Genomic DNA, 25602 nt, shown 5'->3' on the forward strand with positions numbered 1-25602 from the left:
TGTTGATAAACAACTTAATACTTTATCCCTCCTAGTATTATTTTTGTTTGTTCTATTTAATACTATTGGTTTAATTCTGTAATTGATACACAGTTAGTCTTAAATGTTGAAACTTAACTGAAAAGTGATCCCTGTTAAAATATAAGAATGGGAATAAGAGAGGAAAGAGATGTACAATTTGGGACATGCTCAAGCTGGCTTGCCCCAAACAGTAGAGTTAGAAACATGCCGGGGGATTCCAATTCAATCCCATCAAGGTGGCATGTACCAATGCCATCTCACTAGTCCAAGAGATAAATTTCTGTTCACAATTGATCATAATGATAGGACTAAGAGTCAAAGGGATCACATAAACAAGACTATTGTCTGAAAATACTAACCGATAGAATAAAAAAGTGAGAGAACCATCCAACATGGGAAGGGGGATACACAGCAGACTCATAGAATGGCAGATGTGCTAAACAGCACTCTGGCCTCAGAATCAGCCCTTAAAGCATTCGGATCTGGCTGAAAAGCCCATGATAGTATTTCAGGCATGGAAAACAAAGACACTCTGGCAAAAAAAAAAAATTGACCTAAATGAAAGATCTCCATGAGTGAGATCCTAGTGGAAAGAACAGGTCATCAAAGGAGGTACCTTTCTCTGAAGGGAGGAGAGAACATCCACTTTGACTATGAACTTGTCTAAATATGATCAGAATCAGTGAACTCAAAGGCTTGCATAGCCTTGGCAACACATGACAAGAGCCTAGGGTGATTACTGATGCCATAAACAAGAGTGTCAATTTGTTGAGTCAACAACAGGAGTCACTGTGCTCTTACTCCTCATGTAGGATCTCTGTCCTTAATGTGCTGTACATTGTGATTTAATGTTATAACGAGTACTCAAACAGTATATTTCACTTTGTGTTTCTATGTGGATGCAAACTGTTGAAATCTTTACTTAATGTATACTAAACTGACCTTCTCTATATAAAGATAATTGAAAATGAATCTTGATGTGAATGGAATGGGAGAGGGAGCAGGAGAGGGGAGGGTTGCAGGTGGGAGGGACGTTATGGGGGGGAAGCCATTGTAATCCATAAGCTGTACTTTGGAAATTCATATTCATTAAATTAAAGTTAAAAAAAAGAAAATAGATCTCAGTGTAAAGTAGGAATGGAAATTGGAGAGGAAGGAGGAAGAAGGATGTGGAGATTCACAATGTTCCTAAGGTTGTATTTATGAAATGTTTGAAGTTTAGATACCTTAAATAAAAGTGTTCTGGGGAAATAAAAGAAAAATTCATTTTGGCTATGAAATAAAAATAAATTAAAGGAAAGTAAACTGTCTGTGTGTATCATTTTGGTTGAAAATACAATGTTTTGCCATGCTTAGTTTTAAATCTTTGTGGAATAAATTATTAAGAACTACATGGTAGCTTTGGGATCCACAAGGAGAGAAGGCCTATACTTCTGGGAATGGAGAGACCCTACCCGCACTTCTGGGAAAGAAAAGTCCTTGTGAAGGTCCACCGGTTGCCTAAAGGTCAACCCACGAGGATCAGACCTGCCTCAACCTTTTACCTCTATGCCCTATATCTATAAAAGGAGCCCTTCCAACCTCTGACGCTCTGTTGGGGCTGGGAAACCTTGCCCAGGAGCGGAATCCCAATAAAAGCTTGTGAATTAATTGATTCGTCTGCCTGGGAAGGTTTGTTATGTGCCAGAAACCTTCCACTGCACACTACCATAGCATGAATTTTCAAAAGTTATTTTAAAATTTGCTACATATAAGAGAAGTTGAACATTTTTCATTGGATTATCATTTACATCCCCTGCCTATATTCCTGCAGAACTATGGTCTTCTTTCTTGGTATTTGTTGAACACTTTATGTAGTGCAGCATTAAGCCTTTGAGTCAAATGCAAACTAAAACTATACTATCTCAAAATAACAAATAAAATATTACTAGGTTGAGCAATAAAATGAATCAATAAAATTGTAAAACAGAATGATAAAAATCTGTAAGATGGAAAGTTATACAGTTTGAAAAAGAAATAAATGATGCCTGCTGCAATGTGGATGGGTTTGAAGCCAGACTCCTATGCTACATATTGATCAGAATTATTCAGAAAAGGTAAGCTCAGAGAAACTAAAGAAGATGATTGCTTGCATGATATGAGTTTGAAACTGACTTCTTATTGCATAAAGAAATTTTTATAGGGTGATGAAAATGTCTTCAATCCACTTAGAGAAGACTATTGCACGAATGTGTGAACATACTATGCACAATCTGAATGTTCAATATGAATATGCATGTACTTAAATGCTTTTGACTTATCCAGTTTAAAATTGGTTCATCTTAGCTATGAGAATTTCACATTAATAAAAACAACATTGTATCGCATGTGCAAGTGAAAAAATAAAACTTAAAACAAAGACAAAAACAAAAACCAATATATTGATGAAAGAACATACAGTTAATGATTCGGTGCCATGTTTAAATGAATATTCCATATATGTTTGATAAAGACATCATTTCAAAATAGCTCAACAATGAGAATTTATTAAGATATTTTGGGCAACACAATATCTCTACAGAGGAACACTGTATGACCAAGCACCTCCCGTGTCTGGAAAAGGAATCTCACTTAAATGACAATGTCAACAAAGAGATGTCAAGCACTCAATAGCCAGGGCAAACAGAACATAAAGCTTGTATAATTAGATGTCTTAGCAAATATGAACAATTACATTGTCTGTACATTGATAAAAAATATAAATTAATTCAGTCTCCACCATTTCAGGGATAGCCTTTTAATATAAAATAACATTGTCGTTGTAGTCTGGATGAAAATTTACATCATAATTTATTTTTACTCAATATAAAATTTTTCTCTAAAATCCATTACTAACTCTGAGAGGGAGAGAAACACAACCCCATGCCTGTCCTGGACTGAGGCTACAACCAACAACAGGCAGTCAGACCCCAGTTTTTCACATAGGTGGCCAGGACCAAGTTAACATGAAGATTCAACCCTTCCTTCCAGGGTCCCCAGGAGTCAGACGTCCATGACAGGAGCCAAAGCCAAAGGTAGAAATTTATGCCATGCACTCAGAATGCTAGGATAATGTCCAATACAATAAGTTTTTAAAGGAAAAATCAATTTTAGTTCCCCCATATTTCTGGAATGCTATTTCAGAGTGGATTCTTGGTACTAAACTCTAAATATATGATAATAAAACAAGTGGAAAAAATTTAGAATCCTTTAGAACTTGCTTTTTTCTTTAAGCCTTTCAAAGTGTTCTTCTCAGGTCTAATAAGAATAACATAGCACTTGGGAAAAAAGATGCAGCCTAGGAGCCCTGCACTGGAGGCCAAGATGGAGAAGACCTCCACGGCCACCATGACCTTCCCCTTGGTGCTGTGGTAGACAGGCAGGAAGGTCACCCAGACGCTGCAGAACACCAGCATGCTGAATGTAAGGAACTTGGCTTCATTGAAGGTGTCAGGCAGATTCCTGGCTAGGAAAGCTACAGTGAAGCTGGCCAAGGCCAAGGAGCCCAGGTAGCCCAGGACACAGTAGAAGGCAGTGGCCGAGCCCTTGTTGCACACCAGGATGATGTGGTCAAGCTCAGAGTGTGTATCTAACTCAATAAAAGGAGGATAGGTTCCCAACCAGATGCCACAGAGAGCCAGTTGGATCAAGGAGCAGATGGGAATAACAGAGTTATGGCGCTTGCTCTGTGCTTATCATGTGTTTGTAAAGATGAATTGGTTTCATGATCTACAGGCATCAATAGAAAGTCTTGATTATTACACTTCCTGAATTTCTCAGCTGCAATATAGCAGGTTCCACCTGCAAATCTCAGATGATGACTCATCTAATGTGTTGTGATGTCTTTTAGCATCAGTGCTAAAGTTGACTTTCTAGAATGAGCACCACCAGACAACAGCTTAAACATAAAGAAATAGCTGTAGTGATCATAAATTGATATATTGAATTAACAAGTACATATGTGCATAGAAAAAATGATGCACTAAAAATTCACTGGGTCCTACTGAAACTCTTTGGTTTCCCTTTTGTGGAGAATTAATTAGGACCATAAATTATGGATTGGAAATTTTCTACCTGTCTGATTGGCAATTTCTCTATATTATATAATTACATAATGTATATAATTAATTTATATTATGTATAATTAATCAATTATAGATTTGATCAATATTTGCAACAAAATACATGGAATTGAAGATCACTATGCTGAGTGAGATACTGCAGGCCCAGGAAAGAAACATCAGATGTTTTTCTGATTTGTTCAAGTTAATATACAGAGTACAAACACTGTGATGATATCCTAGCATGTTGTTTCCATGAAGCATACCATGTATATGATATATACCCTAATTTCCCTTTATTAGGAACATTGTCATTAATCCCTCACCTTTTTAATTTAATAGTCCTATTCCAAGAAAAAGCTGTATATATGAATATATATAAATATCTACATGTGATGTACACGTAGCAGGATGCCAAAATTGTTAAATTTTACAAATGAAAAATGAATAGAAATGAAAAATAATTGGTCAATATGTCTTTTTTGGCTTTATATAAATTCCAAAGAATATTAGGGAATGACAACTTTTTATCTGTTGTTTACTCATGTGTTTCATTGTATACTTTACAGTATTTCAGCCAGCATTAGAAACTTTCCTAATATGATTTCTGATTAGAAAGTAAACATTCAAAATCTACAGTGACTGAAATTTCCAGCCAAAGCCAACAATCACAGATATACCACTAACCAAAAGAAAGAGCCCATATTCTTTTGTACCTAATCTCTCTGAACTTGAGATGAAAAGCAGGGTCATGATGCTGTACCTCAATAAAACATCTCTAGATTCCATCAAGTGGCCAGTGCTTGTTCTGTTCTAAGGGAGGTTTACCTGCCAGGGAAGAATCATGGGCTGGGCTGCTTCTCCTGGAGATCCCATTTCTACTTTCTCCAAAAGCATTTTATGGAGGACATGAGCCACTGTGTAGACAGCATTGTAGACTAAATAGCTGGAGTCAGATATGGTCAACAGGTCAATATGTCCTGGAAGAAACTCTAAGGAAGTATTTCGTGAGCAGGTTCCAATACGTCCACAAAATGACCCTGCAAGTGAGCAGTCCAGATGGAAAAGCCATAATTTACTAAAGTAAAAGTCTTCTGGGTAGTGGGAAGGGTTTGCCATCTTGACAAAATGTTTGAGGCCAGGGATTTCTTCCTTGTGGGGTGAAAATGAGAAGCCTCCATGTAGAGAGTGCAACATGTGGTTTGTCTCAGACATAACAAGATCCCACTTTGATGTCAAGATCCACACCTTCCCCATGGTTAAAAAGGACCTCACTGAAATATCCACAATGATGAGACCTCTTACATCACCATAGAGTATATGCACATTTGCAGATGAAGCTCTGATGCTACTCATGAAAGTGAGATCACTATCCCCATACAACTTCTTTGTGACAGGGAGCTTCACTGTAAAGGCCACACAGACACTTTTCTTGAGCATCTCTGCTTCAAAGTACTGAAGGAACTGCTCTCCCTTCATGTCATCAGACACAAAGAGAGCCACCCACATCCAGCCAAAATGCAGCAACAAGGAGATCATTCCATGGCCCAAAGAGCTGTCACTGGTGGCCATCTGATAGAGTGAGGGAAACTGGTCCTTATCATTTAGCATGGGATCAAAAGGGCCATAGGTGAGCTGAAAGCAAAGAAAAACATGATCACATTTTTGTGAGATTTGTCTTATCTCACTTGGAAGTGAGTGAAAAAAAATCTCCCCAAGGTGAGCTTTAAGTAGGTTACTATTGTGTGAAAAGAAAAAGTGCAGTGAGATGAAAAATCTTGCTATATTGACCACAGAGAAGACCATGCTTCACATGCACATTACTTTAGGTTAATAAATGTGACTCCTCATCCTTAGCTTTAAAGAAAATCTGTCAGTTTCTGTATGCTCTTCATGTCCTGCAGTGGGGACTGAGGAATAAGAAACTTTGGATGCTGCTTCACCCAGCCAGTGGTCTTTCCCACATCCTTGCCCAGGGTGATTGGTGGAGCAGAGCCACCTTCTCCATGGTAGATAACTTTAGACAGAAATCTCTACTGTGTTGATCTCTTGGTATTTGGTGTACACGGATTACCACAGGAATCCTGCATTGTCTCCAAGAATACAATTACCAACCCTCTTTGATTTGGGGCAAAATAATTTTTCCAAAACAGAAACTTCCACTCACCATGTGGCCTATGTTTGGCAGGCACATTTTCTTGTGTAGTGTGTCCCTGGGGAAGTATTTTTTAGATACTGGTGCAGACCTAGGGAGGAAGTGATAATGTCTCAAGTCATTGGGTCATGGAATTCATGTGGAATGACTTCCTGGTTCTACACATCTGCTCTGGCAGACTCAGCCCAACATCATGGCAGACATTTGGTGAGCAAACCAGCAGAGCTGGTTATATTGGAGCCCCTTGTCTGACTGGCTGCTTCGCTGTCTCCTGAAGATTGGATTCAATGTCCACATGTTTGATATGTAGAGTTGTATATGGCATGGCCACTGAGAATGTGAAAAAAATCAATCTGTGTGCTTGTGACTAATTAGGATTGAAAACATGATTGGTTGAGCTCCAGTATAACTGGATATGAGTCTCAACACTCCATGGTGGAGCCAGCCTTGTGGCACTGCGTGTTAGCCTATCAATGATGATACCAGCATCCAATTTTAAATTGTCAGTTCAAGTCCTGGCTAATAAGCTTCCGATCTACTTGCCTGCCAATGTGCCTGAGCATTCAGCAATGTGTTACACAAGTACTAGGCCCCTTTCTACCATGTGGTATAACTGGACGGAGATAGTGGCTGCTGGCTGCTGGCTGCTGACTGCTGGCTGCTAGCTGCTGGCTGGCTCAGATCTAGCTGTTGTGGGAGTTTGGGGAGTGACCCTGTGGAATAGGAGATCCACCCCACCTCTGTGTGTATGTGTATGTGCCTTTCCTTCTTTCTCTATTGCTTTGCCATTTAGATAAACAAATATAGAAGTCTTTTTAAAAATAATTTTTCACTGTTACACTCAGTGTTTTCCCAAAGAGAACCAAGAGGTAGATCCCCATATCCATTAGTCCTAGATCTCTGGGTGCCACCTGAGACAGTGCTGTCCTAGGATGGGGCATGTCTGTGTGCTGTGGACATTTTTTATGAGGCATAGAGGTGAGACTATTAGATAGTCAATGCTTCCAGCAGGTGGGAGATGGTTACACAGGCCCTAGACAGGAATATTAAGAATATGGTCAGCCGGCACCGCGGCTCACTAGGCTAAACCTCCACCTTGCAGCACCAGAACACTGGGTTCTAGTCCCAGTTGGGGCACTGGATTCTGACCCAGTTGCCCCTCTTCCAGGCTAGCTCTCTGCTGTGGCCAGGGAGTGCAGTGGAGGATGGCCCAAGTGCTTGGGCCCTGCACCCCATGGGAGACCAGGATAAGCACCTGGCTCCTGCCATCAGATCAGTGCGGTGCGCCAGCCGCAGTGCACTGGCTGCAGCGGCCTTTGGAGGGTGAACCAATGGCAAAGGAAGACCTTTCTGTCTCTCTCTCTCACTGTCCACTCTGCCTGTTAAAAAAAAAGGAATATGGTCAACATACCCTGCTATTTGCCTTTATTCCTTATCCTTCCCCTGTTAATAACCTCATGTCCCTGAAAAATCCATGGGATCTCTCCTATACCATGGTGGAATATGCACACTCGGCTGCCCCATTTCCATTTTTCAGAGGTGAGAGAATGGTGTTGGAGGAGATTCAACTATTGTTCTCCAAATTCACAACTCATTTACCTGTGGGGTTTTGTAGAGCTCCAAAAGTGTTCCAAATTCAATGGACAATGCTGATGTGGTTCCAGCAATGATGGCAACATGTCTTCCTTGTTTATGGCAGCTGTAGTTAGGAAAAGCCAGATTCATCCCAGCCAACCAATACACTAAGCTCAATAAGGTATACTGTTCACTGGCAAAGGCATTGAAGAATTTGAAACCCAGGGTCAGGTTGGGGAGTAGCTGGGGGTCCTTATTGATCTCCTGGATGGCAAAGCAGAAGGCCAGCACGTATTGGTAGCTCTTCCACAGCCACCTAAAAAGAGGGGCAGCATCAGGGAGAAGGTTCAGAGCATGGAATTCAGAGCAACAACACAGCCACGCCCTGAAGCAGCAATGGTCAGACTCAGGCTTCCACTCAGTTGTGCCACAGCTCTTGCACATGGAGGAGGTGTGAGGGAGGTTCCAAGGGCTCTAGAAGATCCTGGCAAGGTCCTTGGACTCCTCTGAAGCAAACCATGTCTATGATCACTCTCACCTTCATGAACCCTCTAGGGAATCTTTGATGTGTTCAACCTAAGGACAACACCCAGGAGCAAGCATTTCTGTTTTCAGTAATTTCTGGAGTAGGCTGAATACCACCTGACTCATCTGTTGTCCAAAATTTTAGAACATTCTCAGGGCCACCTGAGCTGTTTTTCCCTAGTCCTCACTTTAATTTTCTACTCTAATATTTTGCTTTGCTCAAATCAGATTTAACATTTTGTTTTCCTTGAATGTAAACATTTGACTCCTGAAATCTGTCAGATAATTGCTGATGATTGCTTAGTTTCCATTTATTTTTTTCTCTATTGAATTCACATTTGTCATTTCATATTTTACACTTGCATGTTGCCTCCTGTTTTCTATATATGTTCTTAAAATTGTTATTAATACAAAGATTTCATATATTTCATAGATATTCTAAGAGGATAACCATATGTCCCTCCCTTAATTATCCCTCCTTCCTTTCTCTTTTTTCATTTAATCTTTGATATAACATAATCTCAATTTACTCTATAATCACAACATATATCTTAAGTGAAAATAGGATTTCTGAGAATTTAGGAACTCTCACATTTTATGAGAGAGTGGATGGTCTATTTCCTCACTATGGATTTCTTTTATCTTCTTCCCTTGGAATTCTTTTGAACTTTTATAACTTATTACATTGCTTCCATAATTTGAAAGCTAAGAAAAGTCATACATGTTAATAAGTTACCTGGGACTCAATATATTCATCCAATCATTCCTTTAGTTACTTTGCATTGGATATTATGTTTCTGTTTTGGGCTTAATTAAGAGTTTGTCATTTATCCTTATCCTCAATATTATAAACACATTCAAAAAGTTTCTAATTGACAGTGCTTTATTTTTAGCTGAACAGTATTTATTGGGTCAGACAGTGTTGTGCATGTTGTTCTTATATGAGGAGTTTAAAATTTAATTTTGTCCTCCAGGTAAAAGTCAGTATTCTAGACACACTTAATCCAAGGAGATTTTCAGATATGTCGAGGACTTACTTGTTAAAAATGAAGTCAACCTGGCACAGAAATCATGCTACTGTCATGTGTCCATAGCTTAAATTTATTTATTTGAATAATAAATTAAAACCATTGAATAAACTTTTTTTCTTTTACACATTTAGTCTTAGTAATAGAATTTTTCATTGTGAAGGGCATACTGCATTCACCCTGGGTTATTTACAGCATGTGCTATCAGCTGAAAGTTGACTAGCTTAATTCTTTTTTTTCCTGAATGCAAAGTTGTGAGTTGTTAAGTACAGAACCTGGCATGCAGAGTTATTTTTTTAAGTAAACAGGAGTGTCTGACACCAAAGCAGACCTAGATATTAAGATATTTTGAGAAAAGTATACTAAATGTTGTTGCAAGCCACAACATGGATAAAATAGGAAAACATGGTGCACTGCAAGATGTTAGTCACAAAAGACCACAAGGGGTATGAATCAGTTCACATGGAGGGGCTATAACAGACTGATCCTCAGACACACAAGACAGATGGGTGGTATGGACTAGGAGAGAAAGAATGAAAAATGTAGAGACACTGAAAAGGACTATGGGGATTTGTGAGTGGGTGATGAACATTAACAGGTTTATCAGCAATGAGTTGGTAACTCTTTTAAAAATCTTGATAAAAGACTTTATCTCATTATTCAATGATGTACCCCAATCTTCTCAGAGAAATATGCAGTTTATTAAATGAAATTGATCATTAGAGTATTACATACAGTCACGCAAAATGAATGCCAAATTAAAGGCCAAACACTGGGTAAACAAGTGTGGGATCTGCACATAAAATAACTCCTTGTAGGCAAATAACAACACATCTTCCATCAGCTTTAAGGGAGTTCAGTCATTGTATTGAAGCTGGAGCTTGAAGCCAAAGTCCACAAAGAATTAATCATCTGGCCCATATTAACTAAAGGAGACTAAAGCATATATAATTTTATTTTAGAGTGTGACAAGCACATGAAGGCTGGCATGTCTGCACAAACAAGGGTGACCAGACACTTTTCTACCTGGGGAACAGAAGGCAGGGCAAAGCCTGTCCTCCTCTTTTTGGCGTGGGCTGACCTCACCCTGAGATCATGAACAAGACAGGTCCTCACTGTCTCCCAGTGTCCCTGAGATGAGAGATTACATGGTAACCCTGTGCCTCAGAGGTTGCCAGGCCCATTATCAGTTGCCCACACTGCATGGCAATCTGCTGAGTGGATAAGCTTTAAATTCCAAAAAGCATGGAAAAGCCAGACACACACCATTTAAACCAACAGCTCTCTGCCTCACCCTCTTCTGAACACATGAGCATGTGGTTCTCTGCAGTGAGTCAGAAACACACTCCACTGTCACCATCAACAAGGGTGCAGAGACAGGATGTTTGTTTCTAATCCTCTTCAGACATCCATGTTAAAAGTTACTAAAACACATGCTGCACAGGTACGTCGAGCCCAGAATTTTCTGTGTGATTCCTGGAGAACCATCAGGATCCAAGTGAAAGAATTGGGGAAGATAAACCCCTTTCTCCTTGTGACTTTCAGAGACTTAATGCCTGCAGTCTGTTGGGGCTAAGTTATTGACATGTGGTGAGACACAGTCTGTCACAGTCTGTTTATGGTGGCACATCTCAGACACACATTGATTCACTATCAAGTACATTTCAACAATGCTCTTGTCAGCACTGACACCCAGAATGACCTCTTAATCCTAACGCTGACCCCAGACCAGGGCCTCAGTGTCTCAGGACACCTGTGCCCACTCCATGCATGCAGGTGGGATGCGATCTGGAGTCCCCACATTTTGACTCATCCCAAGATGTCCAGGGCTACATGGAGTGGGCACATTTCTATTGATGTCACTGCTCTGTCCCTGAAAGACTAAGAAACAAATGGAAAAATGAACAGGAATGTGTGGAAGGAACAAGAGTGGAGGGAACCTATGCCTTTCTTTATTGGCATTTATGCCACTTTCTGCATACCTTCCAGCATTCTCAGAAAGTATTAAACACAGACATAGTAACATACACTCACATTCAAGAATAACCAGACTTAACACATATGCACAATCTTGAACTTACCACGAAACAACAGTTTTATACTGGGGACGATGTAAAAAAGATATCTGGACCTTTTCAGTTTCTGTTTCTGGATAGTAGAGAGGGAAAAAGCCACCCAAGATCAGGTCTCCGTCTTGGTTGATACTTGGCTTAAGGTAATGATGGCATTCCCTGTGAGTCATGCCCTGTAAAGTGTGTATAGTATGCAGGAGTAGGCACAGAAGGCTCACAGACTACATCTTGCCAGTGTTTTCACAATGCAGAGATGAAGCCCAGAACATCAGCTGAGGTTAGGGAACAAGGAGCTGGCAGGTGTCAGCAGGCTCAATCCCCTGCAGAGAATCGCTCTCTGTGCAGGGCACTGCCAAATCCCAGTATCGCTGTCTTCAAGTCTAGTGAGTCAGAAAGGGGCACAACTAGCAACTACAGGGAGTTATTTCTAAGGAAGTCCATGCAGTGAGACATTGCCCTTGGTGTCCATGTGATCAGCAGAGCACTTGCAGCTCAGCCTTTTCATTGCTTCACTGTGTCCCACACAGTAACTCAAGGGATCACCCAGCCCTGGGGCCCTGCACCTGTCACCCTCCATTATTGGGGAAAACATGTTGGAAAAACATGTTTTGGACTCTCTTTCCTCGCCTCCTTGTATGATTTCATCAAGGTCCAACAAAGCACTGGGGACCACTGAATGATTGGACTGTGTACAAAGTGTTAAGTGTTACTCCAGGGGACTTCTTGGTGTGTTTGGCAAGTTTAGAAAGAGTCGATGCTAGGATCAACAAAATATCTAGTTGCATCATTCCACATATGAGTTGGAAAGAAGTCAAGGGCTGATGTCTATCATTGATGACTCTGTGCTCCCCACCCAGTCTCTTCATTGCTGTATCTAATATCAATCTCAAGTCTACAGAACGCTGCTGGGAACATTGGCTTCATGATTAAGAATGAACGGGCATATTCAGAAAAGGGGACCAATTCTTTCACCATGTATACCCCTCCAGACAATTTATCCAGTTACCCACCTCCCTGAGGTTCTCCCCATTTAACAAGCATTTAGCATTGGTATGGTTTCCATGTGACAAGTGAAAGGAATTCTGTTCTGTATCAAACATGGATTTCTCAGGCTGTCTATTTTCTCTCACTTTTTACAGGAAACATTCTAAACAATATTCCTCTACCCTTTTTTAAAACTTTTATTTAATGAATATGAATTTCCAAAGTACAGCTTATGATTACAATGGCTTCCCCCCATAACTTCCCTCCCACCCCCAAACCACCCCTTTCCCTCTCTCTCCCCGCTTCCATTCACATCAAGATACATTTTCAATTCTCTTTATATCCAGAAGATCAGTTTAGCATATATTAAGTAAAGATTTCAACAGTTTGCACCCCCATAGAAACACAAAGTGAAAATACTGTTTGAGTACTTGTTATAGCATTAAATCACAATGTACAGCACATTCAGGACAGAAATCCCGCATGAGGGGTAAGTGCACAGTGACTCCTGTTGTTGACTTAACAAATGGACACTCTTGTTAATGGCATCAGTACTCACCCTAGGCTCTTGTCATGAGTCACCAAGGCTATGGAAGCCTTTTGAGTTCTCCAACTCTGATGATATTTAGACAAGGTCATAGTCAAAGTGGAGGTTCTCTCCTCCCTTCAGAGAAAGGTACCTCCTTCTTTGATGACCTGTTCTTTTCACTGGGATCTCACTCGCAGAGATCTTTCATGTAGGTTTTTTTTTTTTTTTTTTTTTTTTTTTTGCCAGAGTGTTTTGGCTTTCCATGCCTGTAATACTCTCATGGGCTTTTCAGCCAGATCTGTGTGCCTTAAGGGCTGATTCTGAGGCCAGAGTGCTGTTTCCTCTATCTTTTTAATTAATAATCTTCTTACCTGTTTTTAATTGTTAACTTTAAATTGTCTAGACTTATGGTTCCAAGTGAATGAGTTGATATCTGTGCACATTGTGAATCAGTTTATCCAGCTCTTTGCCATGTGTTTACCTCACATCCTCTCATCCTCTTCAATTTTTTGGGTTAACCACATTAAAGTCAACGGCCTCAGACATTTTGCAAGTAAACTGCATGCTGTTCCCAGGCTCCCCATGATGTGCAACACATCACTTGAACTCATTGGTCTTGTCTAAATGAAATTTTATTTCTCTAACTTCTGAGCATTGAAACTCCCAGCCTTGGTAACCTTTGTTCTTTTCTACTTCTGTGAAAAATGACATGGGGATTTTGACATGATTTGAACTAAGTTATTATATGCCTTTTCATATTATGTATATTTTAAGGCTATTAATACTTATAATACATGAATACCATATTTCTTTGCATTTGTTTGTGTGCACATCCATTTATCTTATGAAGATCTTAGTTTGTATATCTTCTACTTCCTTGCTTAAATTTATTGAGTTTAGTTTCCCCATCATGATCATGCCCTTCAAGGTTGTACCAATTACCTATGAGAAATCTGGTAGCAACCAATTACACTCATTCACATAGGCCTCCATTCTACAAGACTCACACACCAACCTAAAAAGAAATGTGAAGAGTACTTAGTGCAGGAAGAATTAGAAATTGAATAAATAACATATCATAAAACAGAAGACAAATGCTTGACAATTTCATTAGATCAGGAAAAAAGGGGGTCATGTAGGTAGTGGGTAAGAATGTGATTTTTTATAGAATTCTAGAGGAATCTTTGATAGAACGGTAGCAGTAGTGGTGGGGAAGGGGCCTGACTTCCAAGGGCCACCATGTAATTGAGAGATGGAGGGTCTAGAATTTGTGGAGGTTGACAGCTGAGCCTTATGCTTCCTGGACTTCATCCAACATCTCTCTAACATGGCAATGATTCAGGGAACATGTATGGCTAATAATATTTTTAGCAAGCTGTCATCCTTATCTGAGCTGGAACTTTAAATTCTATATAAAATATTCTAATGATAGCATATTGTAGGCACAATACTTGGGGTAACTACTCAAAAATATATAGGCCAACAGAGAAATGAATGGTATCACATTGTTCACATGAACACATATAGTCACATGGACATGGTTCATGTTTAAACCATTTCTAAGATTCTGAATCTGGGGTATGAGGGTTCCACTACTTAGGAACTAACTATGCATTAGGAATTCAACCCCTGTTGTTATGGAAAACACTTGAAAAATTCTCTAGGATTCTCCCAATCTGGCAACACAGCATGAAATAATGGCCTTGCCTGAGATCCTCCACAGAGAGGGGTTGAATGGAATAAAAGTCACAAAGGCAAATATGTATGGTATCTACAAAGGATGACTGTATCAATCTTAATCTCTTGAATTAGGGTGTACCATAGTATGATAATTATTCAAATCATATATACCTAAGGTTTTAGAATATATGAAGGAACACTTTTGGTATTTATATAGATGCATTTGGGTCACTGCCTCTTTCTGTACCACTTCCATCTCTATTCATTAGCTTTTTTGGAAAACTTTTATTTAATAAATATAAACTTCAAAAGTACAACTTTTGGATTATAGCAATTTTCCCTCCATAACCACCCTCCCACCTGCAAACCATTCCATCTCCTAATCTTTTTCCCATTTCATTCTTCATTTTTTGAAAGACTTACTTATTTGTGAGTCAGAGTTACACAACAGAGAGAGGAGAGGCAGAGAGAGAGAGAGAGGTCTTCCATCTGATGGTTCATGCTCCAATGTCCACAACAGCCAGAGCTATGCCAATCCAAAGCCAGGAGGCAGGAGCTTCCTCAAGGTCTCATGCAGGTGCAGGGGCTTATGGACTTAGGCCATCTTTTCCTTCTTTCACAGGCCTTAGCAGAGAGCTGGATCATAAGTGGAGCAGCTGGGTCTCAAACAGGTGCCCATATGAGACACCAGTGCTTCAGGCTAGGGTGTTTACCCTCTGTGCCACAGCACCTGCCCCCCATTCTTCATTAAGATTCATTTTCAATCTTTATATACAGAAGATCAACTTAATATACACTAAGCAAAGATTTCAACAGATTGTACCGAAACAGACATACAAAGTATAAAGTACATTTTAATACCAGTTTTACCATAAATTTACATAGGAAAAACATTAAGGACAGAGATCCTACATGGGGAGTAAGTACACAGTGACCCCTGTTGTTGATTTAACAATTGACACTCTTATTTATGACATTTATGACATCTGCCATTCTATGAGTCTACTATGTATCCTGCTTTCCATGTTGGATCTTTCTCTCCTTTTTAATTCTTTCAGTTATTATTAGCAGACAACTAGTCTTGTTTATGTGATCCATTTGACACTTAATCCTATCATTATGATCAATTATGAACTTTGATCACTTTGATGAGTAACATGGCATTGGAACATGCCACCTTGATGGGATTGACTTGGAATCCCCTGACATGTTTCAGCTTTACCATTAGCGGTATGTCCGAGTGAGCATGTGTCTAACTGTACATCTCCTACCTCTCTTATTCACATTCTTATATTTAACAGGAGTCTATTTTCAGTGAAATTAAACACCTAAGAATAATTTTGTATTAATTAAAGAGTTCAACCAATGGTATTAGGTAGAACAAAAAAAATATTAAAAGGAATAAAATAGTAGGTTGTTCCTCAACAGTCAGGACAAGGGCTAATAAAGTCATTGTTTCTCATGGTGTCCATTTCACTTCAACAGTTTACCTTTTAGGTGCTCAATTAATTGTCACCAATCAGGGAGAACATATCATATTTGTCCGTTTGGGACTGACTTATTCACTTAGCATGATGTTTTCCAGATTTCTCCATTTTTTTGCAAATGACTGGATTTCATTTTTTATTGCTATATAGTATTCTATAGGGTACATATCCCATAATTTCATTTTCCAGTCTTCTGTTGATGGGCATTTAGGTTCATTCCATGTCTTAGCTATTGTGAATTGAGCTGCAATAAACATTGAGGTGCAGACAGCTCCTTTATTTGCCAATTTATTTTATTTTGGGTAAATTCCAAGGAGAGGGATGGCTGGGTCATATGGTAGGGCTATATTCAGGTTTCTGAAGAATCTCCAGATTGACTTCCATAGTGGCTTTACCAGTTTGTATTCCCACCAACAGTGAGTTAGTGCCCCTTTATCCCACATCCTTGCCAGCATCTGCTGTTAGTTGATTTCTGTATGTAAGTTATTGTAACAGGGGTGAGGTGAAGCCTCACTGTCGTTTTGATTCGCATTTCCCTGATGGCCAGTGATCCTGAACATTTTTCATGTGTCTGTTGGCCATTTGGATTTCCTCTTTTTTTTTTTTTTTTTTACAGGCAGAGTGGACAGTGAGAGAAAGAGACAGAGAGAGAAAGGTCTTCCATTTTCCGTTGGTTCACCCCCAATGGGTACTGTGGCCAGTGTGCTGTGGCCGCCGCACTGCACTGACCTGAAGCCAGGAGCCAGGTGCATCCTCCTGGTCTCCCATGCGGGTGCAGGGCCCAAATAGCTGGGCCATACTCTACTTCACTCCCGGGCAACAGCAGAGAGCTGGACTGGAAGAGGAGCAACCGGGACAGATTCCAGTGCCCTGACTGGGACTAGAACCCTGGGTGCTGGTGCCACAGGTGGAGGATTAGCCTATTGAGCCACGGCACCAGCCCGGATTTCCTCTTTTGAAAAATGTCTATTGAGGTCCTTGGGCCATCTCTTACGTGGGTTGTTGGTTTTGTTGTTGTGGAGTTTCTTGATCTCTTTGTGGATTCTGGTTATTAATCCTTTATCAGTTGCATAATTTGCAAATATTTTTCCCATTATGTTGGCTGCCTCTTCACTTTCCTGATGTTTCTTTTGCAGTACAGAAACTTCTCAATTTGATGCAATCCCAAATGTTAATTCTGGCTTTGACTTCCTGTGCCTCTGGGGTCCTTTCCAAGAAATTTTTGCCTGTGCCTGTATCTTGGAGGATTTCTCTGATGTTCTCTAAAAATTTGATGGTGTCATGTCATAGATTTAGGTCTTTAATCCATGTTGAGTGGATTTTTGTGTAAGGTGTAATTTTGGGGTCATGCTTCATGCTTCTGCACGTGGAAATGCAGTTTTCCCAGCACCATTTATTGAATAGACTGTCCTTGCTCCAGGAATTGGTTTTAGATCCTTGATCAAATATGAGTTGGCTCTAGGTGTTTGGATTGATTTCTGGTGTTTCAATTCTGTTCCATTGGTCTATCCCTCTGTTTCTGTACCAGTACCATGTTTTGATTATAACTGCCCTGTAATATGTCCTGAAATCTGGTATTGTGAAGCCTCTAGCTTTGTTTTTCTTGCACAAGATTGCTTTAGCTATTCAAGGTCTTCGGTGCCTCCATATGAATTTCAGCATCACTTTTTCCAGATCTGAGAAGAATGTCTTTGCATTTTGATTGGTATCGCGTTGAATGTATAAATTGCTTTTGGGAGAATGGACATTTTGATGATGTTGATTCTTCCAATCCATGATCATGGAAGATTTTTCCATTTTTTTGGTATCCTCTTCTATTTCTTTCTTGAAGGTAATTATCATAGAGATCTTTGACATCCTGGGTTAAGTTTATTCCAAGGTATTGGTTTGTCTTTGTATCTATTGTGAATGGGATTGATCTTAGAAGCAAATTGGGTATATTAGGAGCATTCCTCAACACAATCAGGGCAACTTGTGAAAAACCCCCAGCCAGCACCATATTGAATGGGGAAAAGTTGGAAGCCTTTCCACTGAGATCTGGCACCAGACAGCGATGCCGGCTCTCACCATTGCTATTCAATATAGTAATGGAAGTTTTAGCCAGAGCTATTAGGCAAGAAAAAAAAAGTTAAAGGGATACAACTTGGGAAGAAAGAAGTCAAACTATCCCTCTTTGCAGATGATATGATTATTTAGGGGATCCAAAGAACTCTACTAAGAGACTCTTAGAACTCATAGAAGAGTGTGGCAAAGTAGCAGGATATAAATTCAGTGCACAGAGAGCTGGATAGGACATGGAGAAGCCAGGACTTGAATTGGTGCCCATATTGATGCCAGGACTACAGGTGGTGGCTTTGCACACTATGCTACAGTGCTGGCCCTATGGAATACTTTTGAAGACCATAAGCAAAATTTCTTTCTTCCCTTCAGAGAAAAGTACCTTATTTTTTGAAGACCCCTTTTTTCCCCTGGGGTTTCACCCACCGAGGTGCTTCATGTAGGACATATTTTTTCGAAGTGTCTTGGCTTTCCATGACAGATATGTTCTTGTGGACTTTTTAGCCAGACCAGAATGCCTTGAGGGCTGATTCTGAGGTCAGAGTGCTGCTTAATGTGATTATCATTCTATGAGTCTGCTGTGTGGACTGCTTCCCATGTTGGAACAGTCTCTACTTTTAAATTCTATTATTATTAACAGACACTTGATCCTATTTATATGATCACTTTAACACTTAATTCTATCCAAATGATCATTTTCACACTTAAGGTGGTATTTTTACCACCCAGCCTATGGGGATTTTTGGTTCCTATGGATGCCTACTTCTTTGATTATGGTACTGATATTATGATGTGTTCAATGTCCAAAGTCATCAAAATATATGCATGTAATGTGCTAAATTTGTATACTATACCTAAGGAAAGCTTGAAAAAGCAATAACATACATTTCTCCCCTGTACTCCCATAGCCCAATGAGGAAGTTCAGGGTTGGCCCCTGAGAGATGTTCCTCAGCCCTGGGCTGACTTCTGACACTTCAGCACAGTTTCTCAGAGTCTTCACTAAATTTAAATCAAAGGAATTGTCTGGTATCTCCCTGGTGAGTAGAAATCATTATTGATTTCTTCTGGTTTCTGGTCTGTGAGTTGACCTATCAGGGATTGTTGGAAGGCTGGACACAGCACTACTTCCAGAACCAGGTCTGAGTTTTAGACGTCATCTCAGACCTCTGGTTTTGGTTTTCTGGTTTTGGTTCAACCTAATTTGTATAGGATTCATCTTTATCTGTTCATTCACTGTTGTGCCTTGTGTGCTCAGTGTTTTACTCATTTAGGAGATGGGACAGGGATCTTCTCTTCCAGCTGATCCCTCATTGGGTTTCTTCCTGAAAGACTTTGAGGAAGTCAAAAAGTGTGCGATTGTATCTTTTGGATATTAAATAAATGCTCTTAATGTCCACCTTTTTTGTGAGCAGGAGTGGCCAATCTGTAATGTTGGGTGGCCACCGGAAAGAACCACTTACCTCTTTATAGTTTTACAGTTTCAATGGGTGATTTTTGGGAAGCCAGATCATCCTGCCCAGGCCCCGTATATTGGGGTCTGGATGGATTTTCTCATAGACGCCCCCCAACATGGCTAAAAACCAACCTAAAGAAACAGATAAGGTCATCAAAAGGAAAGAGTGTTTTGGTGGCCCAAGGGAAGGATAAGTCACCCCCTTCAGTCATTCCAAGTCTTCCAGAGGATTCAGATGTCCTAGACACTCCCCAGTTTGGAATTATGCCTATGACTATAAGTGCCCCTGACTCTTCCACTCCAATGTCCCCTGAGGGCCTGTCAACACCAGTAACTCTGAGGACCTCAGTGAGTCCTCTGTTGACAGGGTCTGGAGATGACTGGCCTCATTAGTCCTCTGCACACACAGAGTGGGATGAGGTATTATCTTTACCCAGAGCTGCCAGAGGTTCCAGTCTTCCCTTTATGTCATGTTACCTCCCCATTCAGGGAGGGCAGGACCCCCTGCATTATCTATATTCCCTTATTCACTAGTGATCTGTATAATTGGCAACAGCAAAACCCTTCTTTCTCAGAAAAACCACAGGTTCTAATCTCTCCTCTTGAGAGATTGGGATAACTGCCAGCAGCTTCTTGAGACACTTTTCACCTCAGAGGAGAGATTGTATCTGGCAGGAGACCCAAAAACTGGTCTTGGGCCTCAATGGACAGCCTACCTCTGAACCCATCAGACAGGAGAGCATACTTCCCCTTAGCTGCCCCACAACACATATTCCTTAAAAAAGATTTTATTCTTCAGCTGCGTGAGCTAGAAGAATTGTAAACAATGGCATCAATCAAAATGACAGAGGTGAAACTTGACCGAGCTTTCAAATGTACGAATTGTCACTGATCTCTTCACTTGAAAATACTTCAGAGGCTGACCCTGTGGCATGGTAGGTTAATTCTCCACCTGTGGTGCCAGCATCCAATATGGGTGCTGGTTGGTGTCCCAGCTGCTCCTCTTCCATTCCAGCTCTCTGAAAAGGCCAGGGAAAGTAGTAGAATATAGATGAAGTGCTTGGGCCCCTGCACCAAAGTGGGAGACCCAGAAAAAGCTCCTGGCTCCTGACTTCTGATCAGCACAGCTTCAGCCACTGCAGCCATTTGGGGAATGAACCAGCAATGGAAGACCTTTCTCTCTGTCTCTCCCTCTTACTGTCTGTAACTCTATGTCAAAGTTAAATAAATACATAAACTATTTTTTTTAAAAGAAAATGGAGGATTGCCCAAGTCCTTGGGCCCCTGCACCCATGTGGGAGATCCTGAATAAGCTCCTGACTCCTGGATTCAGATCAGATCAGCTCCAGCCTTTGCAATCAAATGGGAGTGAACCAATGGATGGAAGAACTTTATTTATCTCTTCCTCTCCAGTTCCCTCTGTGTAGCCCTGACTTTCAAATAAATAAATAACTCTTTAAAAAATTCCTCTAAAATTGGACAAGGCTATGGAAAATATAATCATATCAAGCAGTGAGGGTACTTGTTTAACAGAATTGCATACCATAGGGAGTTCTTACTGGATTGGATTTTTCTTTTACTTTTATTGAATAAATATAAATTTCCAAAGTGTAGCTTTTGGATTACAGTGGATTTTCCCTCCCCATAACTTCTCTCCTACCCACAACCCTCTTATCTCCCAAATATTCTCCCATTCCATTCACCAAAATTCATTTTCAATTATCTTTATATGCAGAATATCAATTTAGTATATATGAAGTAAAGATTTCAACAGTTTGCACCTACACAGAAACACGAAGTGTAAAGTACTGTATGAGTACTAGTTATAGCATTAAATCACAATGTACAGCACATTAAGGACAGAGATACTACATAGAGAGTAAGTGCACAGTGACTCCTGTTGTTGACTTAACAATTGACACTCCCATTTATGGCATCAGTAATCACCCTTGGCTCTTGTCATGAGTTGCCAATGATATGGAAGCTTTTTGATTTCACCAACTCCAATCTTATTTACACAAGGTCATAGTCAAAGTGGAAGTTCTCTCCTCCCTTCAGAGAAAGGTATCTCCTTCATTAATGGCCTGTTCTTTCAACAGGGATCTCACTCACGGAGATCTTTTATTTAGATGTTTGTTTGTTTGTTTGTTGGGTGTTTTTTTTTTTTTTCTAAAGTGTCTTAGCTTTCCATGTAGAAATTTTCTCATGGGGCTGGGGCTGGGGCTGGCTATATTTGATTGACTGTCATGGATAGACAGACTGCCAGACTATCATTATCCCAATTGACTGAGTTCTGCTCAGCAAACCCCACCTCTCATCAGCCCATCAGGCTTTAAATACCAGAATGAAGCCAAGGCTACCATTCCTCCCTGGCAAATCGGCTGGCTCTACCTCTGCCTACCACACCTGGAGGCGTTCCCAGGAGCTCACCCTCTTTGAGCTCACTCTGCCAGTGAAAGGCCACAGGAAACCTCCCCAGTGCTCAAGTTGTCTGGGGTACCAGCTATGGAGTGAACCCTCTGACTCAGGTGAAGAGAAGGAGCAGGAACCAATGGGACATCTGCAGGAAGCAGACAATACCTGGGGTTGGCACAGACAGACCAGAGAATCTGTACCATGAGTGGCTGCTGGTGCCCAAGGAGCCCCAGTGACTCCAGTCCAGAAGGGACCAGCAGCCCTGTTGGAGACAGCAGGTATGTTGGAGGAGAGTGTCTATGTGACAGATTGAGTGTGTTTGGGGGGTGAATAAGCAGAGAGAGAGAGAGAAATGCCTCATAGGTTCCTGTCCCATGTCGGTGTGTGCTGAGGTGAGCACAGTTTCAGGGGTGGGAACATCAGCCCCCTGGGTCCAGTGATGCTCTTTTGTTCAGCCTGTGCTAAAGGATCCGTAGGTGGGACCCAGATTGCAGAACAGCAGAGCAGACTCCTTTTTAAGCTGAGTGGTCGGTATGGCCCCCAATTGATGTTGTAATATCCACATGGGCCTTGGCAGATCAGAAGTCCCCACCCTCAGGGGAGAAGAGGGATTCGGGCAGCCCCAGCGTTGGGCGTTGAATCTGGGGGACTGGGATGGGCTCAGGGCTGCAGGGCTGTAATGAGGTAGGGGCTTTGTGTAACAGGTCTCGCCGGTCTCAGCTGACTAAATCCCATTCTCCTGCAGGCCATACGGGACACAAGGCAACCTCCCCAAACGGCAGAGACTGCAGCAGGGTCCCAGGCCAGGTAAGGCATTTTCTATGCCCTCTCCTGAATCCCTCCTCTAGGAAAGGTTTCCCCTTCCAAGGCTGACTGGAATGGGGGAGGGACTGTCTCTAGGATGCCCAGGGCTGGAGCCACCTCAGCTCTGGGAGCAGCTATGCTGTCCTGGGTTTAGGAGTCCCCAAATCAGCCCCTCCACTGGGTCTCCTGAAGGACAGCTGCCTCTCCTCAACAAACTCTGTGTACCCAGAGGTATAGAAGCTACAAAGGTGTGACCATGTTCAGTCCACAGTGAAGTGTTGCCTCAAGTAACACTGAATGTAAGTCCTGGGGTCCCACCCAGCTGTTTGGGCTCAAGCACCCAGGGAATGTCCATAGGTTGAGCTTGCTGAGAGTTTCAAGATGGTGAGGTTTCTGTGCAGCCATGCAGATTCGGTTTCGGGCTAGGGTTGCAGTTTGTGCTGTCCTCTGCCCTGTGCCCTGAGAGCCTCTCCTTGACTAGCCCTACCTGCTGGGTTTTCCTCCCCAGGGCCAACAGAGTGCCAGCCCCTCTATGGTCATTTATGTCTTGGAAGCAGGAACAGAGCTGCAGGTTTGCCTGGGAGCTGAGGGCCTGGTTCTGGCCCCACAGAGACCACTGCAGCTCACGCTGGGCCATGTGGTGGTCGTGGTGGTCCCTGAGCATGTCCTGACAGCAGCAGAGGGGCTCTGGTTCCCTGGCCAGACCCGCTGGCTCCTGCTCACAGGTGCTGACCCCACCTGGGAGATCAGCATGGAAGACGGGTCTGCCGTTCCCCAGGGAGTAGCTGCTGTGTGTGTCCCTCAGGCAGACAGGGTGGCTGGTGCTCCCCACAGCCCCCAGCCATCTTTGAAATTCCCAGCCAATACAGCCCCAGGAGCTTGCTCCTCTGGCCACCCAAACACCCTCTTCCTCACCCCTCGCTACAGCTACAGAGCCGCCGCCCCTCGGGGCTCCTCCCACATGCCCAAGCCTCACTCGGAGAGGCATCCTCTGCCAGCTGAGTTCCAGTTGAGTCTCCATGGCCTGGAACCCCTGGCCTGCTCTGCCCTCAGACCTCTGCCTCCCTCTCCCTCTCCCAGCCCAGGGCCCAGAGCCCCTCCCATCAAGGCCTTCTGCAGGCCAGGCTGCAAGGGGCACAGACATGTCTTCCAACACTGATGCCCCCCACCCCCAGGAGCCCTCAGGCCCCACACAAACTGCAGACAAGCTGACAGCAAGACCATGGACACCTGCCCCTTCCAGGATTGCCCCCTCCTGACCTCACCCCCTGTTGATGAGGGGGACCTTCTGGGTGTGGGGGGCTGTGGAGAAATGCCATGTGCTCTCACATCTGCCTCATGCACTGGAGAAATAGAGGCAATGATGAATTTCAGGTGTCAATGATTTCCGGTGTCCTCAGCTGTCAATGGGATGAGAGTTTTGGTGACACCATTGTTACCCAATTCCAATTGTGAATACCAGGTCACTGTGATGACAATCAAAATAGCAGCACTGTCAGTTCTTACACATCTTGCATTTATTGAAGGTGAATTTGGACAGTTTGGGATTGTCAGGTTAATCTGGGGCCTGTAACTCTTGTGAAAACTGTGTTCGTACCTGGTGTGTTACATGAACTGAAGTTTCTTTTTTTATTTTTAATTTTTTATTTTTTTAACTTTTATTTAATGAATATAGATTTCCAAAGTACAGCTTATGGACTACATTGGCATCCCCCACCCCCCACCCCCGATGACTTCCTTCCCACCCGCAACCCTCCCCTTTCCCGCTCTCTCTCCCCTTCCATTCATATCAAGATTCATTTTCATTTTTCTATATATACAGAAGATCAGTTTAGTATACATTAAGTAAAGATTTCAACAGTTCACACCCACATAGAAACACAAAGTTAAATATACTGTTTGAGTACTCATTAAAGCATTAAATCTCAATGTACAGCACATTAAGGACAGAGATCCTACATGAGGAGTAAGTGCACAGTGACTCCTGTTGTTGACTTTACAAATTGACTCTCCTGTTTATGGTATCAGTAATCTCCCTATGCTCCAGTCATGATGAACTGAAGTTTCTTGTGGAGTCCTTCTGCATGTGTGAAACACACCCTGGATTTAGAATTCAGAAGGAAGGACTTTGATCTGGATTATGTTTGATCTGGATTATGGGGCTCAATCCTTGGATTTCTTGGATTGAATAAAACTACAAATAATCATTTCCATGTGTTTTGTATTTATTTTTTCTCTCTTAGAAATGCAGATCACAGAGAGAGAAGGAGAGACAGAGAAAGAGGGAGATTTCACATACATGAATCACTTCCTAAATGGCTGCAATATTTAGAGGCTGGACCAGACTGAAGCCAGGAACCTGGAGTTTCATTTGGATCTCCCACAGAGGTGGCGGGGACATAAGCACCTGGGTGTTCTTCCACTGTCTTCCCAGGAGTGTTTGCAGGAAGCTAGATCAGAAGTGCAGCAACCTGTGCTCTGAGGACACTCAGCTGGAATGCTGCAGCCATGTGGGTGGCAATGTACGCTGGGCCACCACACTGGCCCTCATGGATTTTGGTTCTTGTGTTCACTGTCACACACAATTTTCAAGGCATATTTTAGCAGTGCCAATGAGCAAGTCTGCAGGATGCCATCTCTACATTGAAAGGACTTAGAGGGCCTCAACCTGGACGCAAGGGTCCAAGCACTGGGGCCATCTTTTGTTGCTTTCCCAGGTGCATTAGCAGGAAGCTG

At 41.9% G+C, this 25602-nt stretch overlaps 1 pseudogene; it reads right to left on the reverse strand.

Annotated features, from left to right (window-relative positions):
* Positions 1-11625, reverse strand: part of LOC138848179 (vomeronasal type-2 receptor 116-like) — a 32131-nt pseudogene extending 20506 nt beyond the window's left edge.
* Between the last annotated feature and the right edge of the window lie 13977 nt (positions 11626-25602).

This window comes from Oryctolagus cuniculus, unplaced genomic scaffold (genome assembly GCF_964237555.1).
Source record: "Oryctolagus cuniculus unplaced genomic scaffold, mOryCun1.1 SCAFFOLD_50, whole genome shotgun sequence".
In the NCBI taxonomy this organism is placed as follows: domain Eukaryota; kingdom Metazoa; phylum Chordata; class Mammalia; order Lagomorpha; family Leporidae; genus Oryctolagus; species Oryctolagus cuniculus.